This window comes from Acomys minous, assembly GCF_964271855.1.
Source record: "Acomys minous genome assembly, chromosome: 13".
In the NCBI taxonomy this organism is placed as follows: Eukaryota; Metazoa; Chordata; class Mammalia; order Rodentia; family Muridae; genus Acomys; species Acomys minous.
This window is the reverse complement of record NC_140495.1, coordinates 2,901,175-2,909,390: the sequence shown is the minus strand read 5'-3', so window position 1 is coordinate 2,909,390 and position 8,216 is coordinate 2,901,175. Positions and strand designations below refer to the sequence as shown.

The following is an 8,216-nucleotide window of genomic DNA, read 5'->3' as shown; positions in this document are numbered from 1 at the left end:
TTTAAAAGAAACATAAGTAGTGCCTGGCAGAGAAAGCTCCCACAGATTAGACAAGATTGTAGTTTTTCATGCCAGGTATGCTAATACACACCTATACCCCCAGCATTTGTCAGGGTGAAGACAGGAGGATCAGGAGTTCAAGGCCATCCTTGGCTACATAGCCTGTGTGTGTCCAGCCTGGGTTACATAAGACCCTGTCTCAAAAACAATCAACCAGTCAAACAAAGAACAAACAAAAACAGCAAAAGAAACCATCTTAGTGTTTCCCTGTGGTTTCTATGAGGCTGGTGTGGAACTGAGGAACCCTAAATCTGGGGGAGACTTTGAAAAGGATGCAGTTCATTCAAGAAACAATGCGTGGGGAAACCTTAAAGGCCACTCCAAGTGACACACTTCCTCCAACAAGGCCACGCCCCAACCCTTCTAATCCTTTCAAATAGGGCCACTCCCTACGTCAACTAAGAGATCAAATACAGGAGCCTGTGAGGACCATTCTTATCCAAACCACCACAAGTGGGTGCATCTCTTCCTCACCTCCCCACATCTTCAGCCAAGGGTTTGTTCGCAGAATGGAGATGCCACCTCCACCTATGGATCAGAGACAGCTGAAGGCCCTGGCAGGCTGAGCACCAATCGGGACTACAGAGATGGCGTAGAAGGCAGGCCGGGAGCCCCAGCACAGTGTTCTGTGGGCCTTCATTCATAGGCCCACTCAACGGCCGTTTCTTTTCTTTTCTTTTTCTTTTTCTTTTCTCTCTTTTTTTTTTTCTGAGACAGGGTTTCTCTGTGTAGCCTTGGCTCTCCTGGACTCACTTTTGTAGACCAGGCTGGCCTCAAATTTACAGCGATCTGCCAGCCTCTGTCTCCCGAGTGCTGGGATTAAAGGCGTGAGCCACCGCCTCCCGGCCCTCACAGCTGTTTCTTACCCACCTTTCCGCAGCTGACCTAACCTCCTTATGACTAACAGGTGGAGACACTTGGACTGGCTTAACGTGACAGGCTTTTAGCTTCCTCCAACCCAAAGGCTAAGAATGCTGAGTATCTGAGGCCTCGTAAGTAGAGAACTTCCTGCTTTGCTGGGAGCTGCCTCCCCAGTGTTCTCACCGATGTGTTTGACGTAACTTTCGGCTTCCTCCGTTTTCTTATTGTGCTCCCTACGCCGAGGCCGTGACCGCTCATCTTTGCTCCAGAATAAACTCTCTCTTGTCCCTTCTGAGGTGAGAATTGTGGTTTTTCACCTACAGGTGTAATGGGCAGTGAGAAGATAAAGTGACGCAGGTTGCGGGGAGGGTATTGTGCCGCGGCAACAGAAGGGTGATTTGTAAGTGTTTGCTTATGTCCTTGAGAGAAGGAGAGAGCTGGGGTGCACATCAGCTCCAGCCTGACCCCTCTGAGAGCAGTTCTTGGGGTGTGCATGATCCAGCTGGGTGTGCAGGGCAGACGGGGTCCAGCTGGGTGTGCAGGGCAGACAGGCTTCAGCTCTTCTGAGTGACCGATGGTTGCAAACACCTGGATGAGGGCCCAGGCACTGCCATGCTAAGGCCTGCAGGGCATCCGGGAACAGGGCACAACAGCCTCACCCTGTCACTGTGAATGCAGTAGCTGTCAGATTTTACCTTAATTTCCCACCATTGTGTTTAATGTATGGAATGTTCTCACTAAATATTTGTCAAGTGGAATATTTGTGTGTGTGTGTGTGTGTGTGTGTGTGTTTGAAAGGATTAGAAGGATTAGGGGGTGTGGCCTTGTTGAAGGAAGTGTGTCACTTGGAGTGGCCTTTAAGGGTTTCCCCACTCATTGTGTGCGTGTGTGTACACACACAGACACACAGACACACAGACACACATAGACACACAGTTCGGCCTCTTGGGAAGGCAGCCTGATCTGAAGAATCATCTAGGACAGTTGATCTGCTGGGAGACTGTCTTGATTGTTAATTGGTATGGGGAGACCCATCTTGGGCGGCCTCATTTTCTAGGCAGGGGTCCTGAGCAAGGTGAGGGTGGAGAAACCGTGCTGAGCACAAGCGAGCAAGGATGGCACCTTTATCTCTGCTCTTGGCTGTGGATAAGCTGTGACCTGCCTTAACTTCCCTCCATAATGGAATATAACCTGAAAGTGCAAGCCAAACAAACCTCCGTGTCAGTACGCTGCTCGTCATTAGGGCATTTTTAATCACAGCACTGAACAAGACCGGAACAGTCACCCAGTGTAAGGACTGTGCTGCTTGGTTGCTTGTTGTCCAGTCAGTGTGTAGCCTTGTAGAGCCTTTAGCCAGTCTCGTTGACTGGATTTGGTCGACATAGGGTGTGAATTGAAAAGGTGTGAATGCTGACCCATTCCCCATTCGCACAAGCTCACCAATAGAACACAGGTCTAGGTGTGGGATTGCTGACTTAAAGCACCTGTGCATTCTCAGTGTTGACAACCAGTGCCAAGTAACCCTCTTGCCATCTTTTGCTTATTAATGCTTTGCTCGGCAAAGCCAGGGCCTGAGAACCAGAGCTCAGTCACAGGAAGATGGCTGGTGGGACACACAGGATTTAACCTGGGATTTCATCCTTTTCTGTGTGAATTCTGGTAGCCTGTGGGGGAGGGCAAGGACAGGCAACACCTCTCAGTGTGGATGGTGATGTTTGGGGAGTATTATAGGGGAAAGGACACACACTAAAACAAATAGACAAACAAAGCAAGGGTAGGTGGAGAAGGAAGAAACAGCAATTGAGGTTTTCTTGTCTTGGTGTGCCATACGCACCCACACACAGCAGTTGTGTTTGGACAGTGGGAATTTCACAATAAAAGTAAACCTTTGCCTTCCCACCTGAAAGACCTCAGGTTTGGGACATTTGTTAGAAGAGTTGTCAATGCCACAGAAGACAGCAGCAGGCCAGGGGCTCTAAGGCATGGGTAGAGGTCCCCACTTACAGGTCACAGAGAAAGGGGGAGGTTCCAGGCCAGCTCTGCTTCAGCCAGGCTGTCTCTGATCCATAGGTGGAGGTGGCATCTCCATTCTGCGAACAAACCCTTGGCTGAAGATGTGGGGAGGTGAGGAAGAGATGCACCCACTTGTGGTGGTTTGGATAAGAATGGTCCTCACAGGCTCCTGTATTTGATCTCTTAGTTGACGTAGGGAGTGGCCCTATTTGAAAGGATTAGAAGAATTAGGGGTGTGGCCTTGTTGGAGGAAGTGTGTCACTTGGAGTGGCCATTAGGGTTTCAAAAGTCCACATTAAGCTCAGTGTCTCTCTCTGCCTGTGGATCAGGATGTAGCTGTGAACTATTGCTCCAGCACCCACCTGCATGCCGCCAAACTCCCTACCATGATAACGGACTAGACCTCTGAAGCTGCAAACAAACTCCCAATTAAATGTTTTCTTTTATAAGAGCTGCCTTGGTCGTGGTGTCTCTTCACGGCAATAGGACAGCGACTAAGACACCATTCTCCAAGCAGCAACTCGGGTGTCCTGCAGGCTGGCAGTCCCAGCCTACAGACTTTCTTAGGGGAGTGAAAATTTAATAAAGGGTGTCTGCTATTCTCCTGGAACTTGGGGAACCTGGGGAAGATGTTAGGGTGTTTGAGGCTCGCTGGCAAGAGATTTATCATAGAGTGGGTAGGCTTGGCCTGATCAGTCCCAAGTCCCAAACTCAATAATCTAGGCTTTTCTTTAGGGCAGGGCTGACCCTGCATTGAGTGCCACACACTATTGAGCAGCTAGTGGTGTGTGTGTGTGTGTGTGTGTGTGTGTGTGTGTGTGTGTGCCTGCGCACGTGTGCAGGATTTCCCTCCGTCTGTGACATGGGAGTAGGAAGGCGTTCATCAGCCTCTGTGGGGATGGGTGGCAGCATCCTGGCTCCAGATGGATGAGGAACTTCTGGCTGCCATGCCCAGGGCTGCCAGGGACTTGCAGAGGAGTGAGAAAATGACTTTTGTCTGCCAGATTGTGTTTCTTATGTAAGAGTTTGGAGCTAAGAGGAAAAAAAAAAGAAAAAGAAAAAAAGAAACTCAGGCAGGCCTCCATCGAGAATCTTGGTGTTACAGTTTTGGTCTCTGCCCTTTATCGCAAAACAGACCCTAAGATTGGGACATGGGGACACTATCCTGGAGAGCTTTACTGAGGACCTAGGGGCACTTGGGTGGGGCAGGAATGACAATATCCTTTTTTTTTTTTTTTTTTTTTTTTTTGGTTTTTCGAGACAGAGTCTCTCTGTGTAGCCTTGGCTGTCCTGGACTCTTTGTAGACCAAGCTGGCCTTGAACTCACAAAGATCCACCTGCCTCTGCCTCCCGAGGGCTGGGATTAAAGGCCTGCGCCACCACGCCTGGCTGGAATGACAATACTCTAAAGGGAGATGGGGTTATTAAACCTTGATATAATGGACCCCAGGACAACCTGAATCCATGTTCCCAAGCCATGGTCACCCAGGAGGTGTGAACTGTGGTTTTCATTGACAAGAAGCCTCTAATGGGTAAGATGAAGCCTTGAGGATGAAAAGAATTCACATTTTCAGCCACTTTCCCAAAGACTGATTTTCTCTGAACAAAGTCAGATGTCAAAACAAGGCTCAGGGCATAGAGAGGAGCTCAAAGGGTCTTGGGGGGGGGGTGGTCTCAGTTTTACGAACGCATTCTCCACTCTGACTGACTTGAGGTATAGAAAGAGGGGACGCTACACAAAACCCCTCAAGTCCACTAGAGCTCTAAAGCCTCGGCTGCTTCAGGCTCCCGGTGGACAACCCTTTGTGTAATAAGATACTAATTTTAAAGGGAAATGGTGTGTGTGAAGAGCAGGAGGGAGAGGGCAGCTGCTGCTTGGCATGTCTTTCTCATTCCTGCAGGATGCGCCAGGCTGCTAAAGGAGACGCGTGTGCTATGATCCAGCCAAGAAGATCGGGAGCCAGGAGTGGGTGAGTTTGCAGCAGGAGTGCTGGGATTTCAGTCTCCTGCATTGACAGGACACAGATGGGCCCAGAGAACCAGAGAGAAGGTTCTGCAGGCTTCAGAGATGCGGTTACATTTCTCTTCCCACCCATGGATGTTTGCTTCCAGGCTTTGGAAAGGACCTCACCACACTGTGAGTGGGAAGAGCTGGCCGCCACCTTCAGGCCTGCCTCCATGATGCTCAAGGCTGTAGAGGCCAGGAGTGTCCAGCCACAGCTCTCCCTTCAGGTTGGCCTGACTTCTGCCTGACTCTTTGCCCCGCCCCCTTCACCCCCCAGGTTCTCCTTGTTGGGAGGAGCCTGCTAGGTACATAGAGGTAAATTTCAATTTGGGGGAACTGATAACCCTCCACCTTTTCCTTTCTCCTTGGGGATTGCCATGTTGTAGACTGGTCTTGAACTTCCAGTGTGAAATGTCCTTTCTTCATAGGCTAATGTGTTTGAAGTCTTTTAAAAACTAAACACAGGTTGGTTTGTTTGCTTGCTTGTTTTGTTTTGTTTTGTTTGGTAGGAACTTATGAAGCCAGATGAAGCTGGCCTCAGATTCACCATGTAAGAACACATGGACAACTCTAGAAGCCGAATAGAAAACCTGTTTTGCTGGCCAGCAGCTGCACAGGGGAATTGCCCAAATTATGCAGCCCCGAGCCTCACCTCATGGTTCTTTGTCTTTTATGCACAAAAACCACATTCTGGCTGATGCACTTCTCTTTGCAAGAACAGTTAGCAAGAAGCAAAACTACAGAAATAAAAAAGAAAGGTTAACACGCTTAGGGCTTTCCTGTCCTGGAGTAGGGACCTGGTCTTTGATGGACTGGGCCTTTGTTCCCATTTGGCAAATGTTGAGGCCAATGTGCTGGGTTCTAAGGTCAGAGTGGAGAGTCTAATGGCATCAGATGTGCTAAGGTCTCAGAGTCTGTTACAGGCTGACCTTGAAGGTTTGTCCTCTGGCCTCTACCTCCTGAATGCTGGAATTGCACATGTGCAACACCATGCCTGGTTTAGGTTAGGTTGAACCTGGCCTTCTTGTATGCTTGGTAAGCACTCTACAAACTAGCCTACATCCTCAGCTTTGGCCAGTTTCAAGGAGCCTGGACCACTTGTGTGTGTTTTCAGGGTTGAGAGTCATCAGGAGATGTGACATCACGGTCACCTGCATGGTGGCTCCCACAGGACCACCTAGAGTCTAGGGACTGCCTTGGTGTTGTTTCTAAGAGAGTTCAGAATGGCAGCTTCTTCCTTCACTTGGTAGTGCCGACACTTGCCGCTGTCATGGTCTGAGATGGCGAGCCTCGCGCCGCGTCACCCCGATGATGGAAGGAACACAAGTCCAGGACGCCCTCGACTCCCCGGCAGGGCGTGTGCTGAGTGGAAGGGGAGCCCTTCAGAGTGCCCACACTTTAATTACTTCCATTATGACAAGCGTGCTTTGGGGACAGCACAGTTTGTCAAACTAGGTCAAGTAGCAGACTGACGGTGATGCCAGGGTGGAGTGTGCTTGAAGTTGTCAGGAAGGGAACAGCAATTACAAGACCTTTTGTGAGAAACTATTTCCTCTGGATACAATTTTATAGCATAGGAGTGCGTACGTGTGTGTGTGTGTGTGTGTGGCATGTGTGGCACATTTATCAGATTTTTGTCATTTAAAAAATGCCACATTTTAGCATTTTTGAAGCAAGGACATATGCTACAATCTATAAACCTTCACAGTTGCTGGAAACTAGCTGGGCACAATGGTCTTTGTCTTTCTTGTCTTGCTTATTCACGCTGGGCACCCCTTCCGTTGGGGGCTTGTGTTAGCAAGGGTTCTTTAAAGGAACAAAGTGACCTAACCATGTGGGGTGTGTGTATATGTGTGTATATGTGTGTGCATGTGTGTATGTGTGTATGTGTGTGAAGCTGTGTGCTCACAGATACTCTGTGTCATCCAACAATGGCCATTTCATACTGAAAAGGTGGGAACAGGATAATTGTTCAGTCCTCAAGCTGGTGCGCAAGGCCTAGAAGGTTGCTGACAAACTCCTGGTCCTCAGTCTACCCTGGAATCCCAAGCAGCTGGCCGTGATATCACTGGAGGAATATCAGCAATTGGATAGATGAGCTTGCCAGGGAGAGTCAGGGCAAACAGGGAAAAAAGCAGCTTTCTTTTTCCAAGTCCTTTGATCTGGCTGCCTCCAGAAGGTGTGGCTCAGATTTAGGGTGAGCGTTCCTGCTTCAAATAATCTGATTAAGAAAACTCTTCAAGGGAGCACCAAGCTTAGTCACCACGGGGCCAGCCTGGCTGTCCATGCTGGTGTGCTGAGGTTGCCCCTACAATATATGTGCTTGGTATTCCACACATTGACCTGTGGTGCTGTGTAATCTGTACTCACAGAGGTTACACTGCGTGGAAGTCCTTCAGCTGGGGGCTGTAGGAAACACAGACACCTGGGTAAGAACCGGGGGGTGGGGGGGCTGCTGTTAGTGAAGTGGGCATATATCACTGCAAAGTGACCCCACTACATTCTCTCAGCCCACAACAGCTCAGTGCTTTCCACAGGTCACAAAAAATGAAGGTGAAGTGCCGGGCTTCACAGTCGGTTACCGGCAGGATTGCCCGGACCCACTGTGCCAGGCTACTGAAGTGCAGACCCTGCCCGTCCCTTCGATGCGGTGAAGGAAGTTTCAGAACTTGCATTAGGAGATTGAGGACAAACGTGAGACACTGGACGGACATGGTGGCACAGACTTAGAATCTCATCAGTGCTGGGGAGGCAGCGGCAGGTAGATTCCCAGAGCTCCCTGGCCAGACAGCTCTGCCTACAGGGAGAAGAATGCCCACCCAGACCCTGGCAGGAGTCACTGGGTGAGAAACATGAAAGTGTGGACTCAGAACAGGACCTGGCTTGGTGGGTGGTAAGGACCCCCTTGTGGGGGTGGGGAATAAAGTCTGAAGTCACTCTCTGGGGTGGTTTCCAGCAGCTTCAGGGCTGGTTCTCCTCTTGCCCTTCACAGGTCAAGGACAGCATGGCGGCTCCTCAGTCACCAATGCTCGTCCCCAGCTTGAACGAGCTGTTTTCTTTCCTATGAAGGTCACATTTCTGTCCACTTTGAATATATTAAAAGCTGGCCTGGTGGTTTTGCTGCAATTGTGGAGGGCAGCCTCTGGGCCTTTCCTCCTGCTGCCCAAACAAGATAGTGCAGCAGAGGCCTGGCAGTGACCTCCAGCGAGGGGGGAAGGCTAGTCCTGTGACCTCCAGCAGAGGGGGGAAGGCTAGCCCTGTGACCTGCCCTGTGACA

The 8,216-nt window shown here is 50.0% G+C and overlaps 1 long non-coding RNA gene across 1 annotated transcript; it reads left to right on the top strand.

Annotated features, from left to right (window-relative positions):
• The first annotated feature begins 1,031 nt into the window (after window positions 1-1,031).
• LOC311580551 lies at window positions 1,032-5,061 on the top strand. The gene is made up of 3 exons (XR_014773504.1): window positions 1,032-1,217; window positions 4,836-4,904; window positions 5,047-5,061. It is a non-coding gene; the product is annotated as an uncharacterized lncRNA (long non-coding RNA).
• Window positions 5,062-8,216: the final 3,155 nt, after the last annotated feature.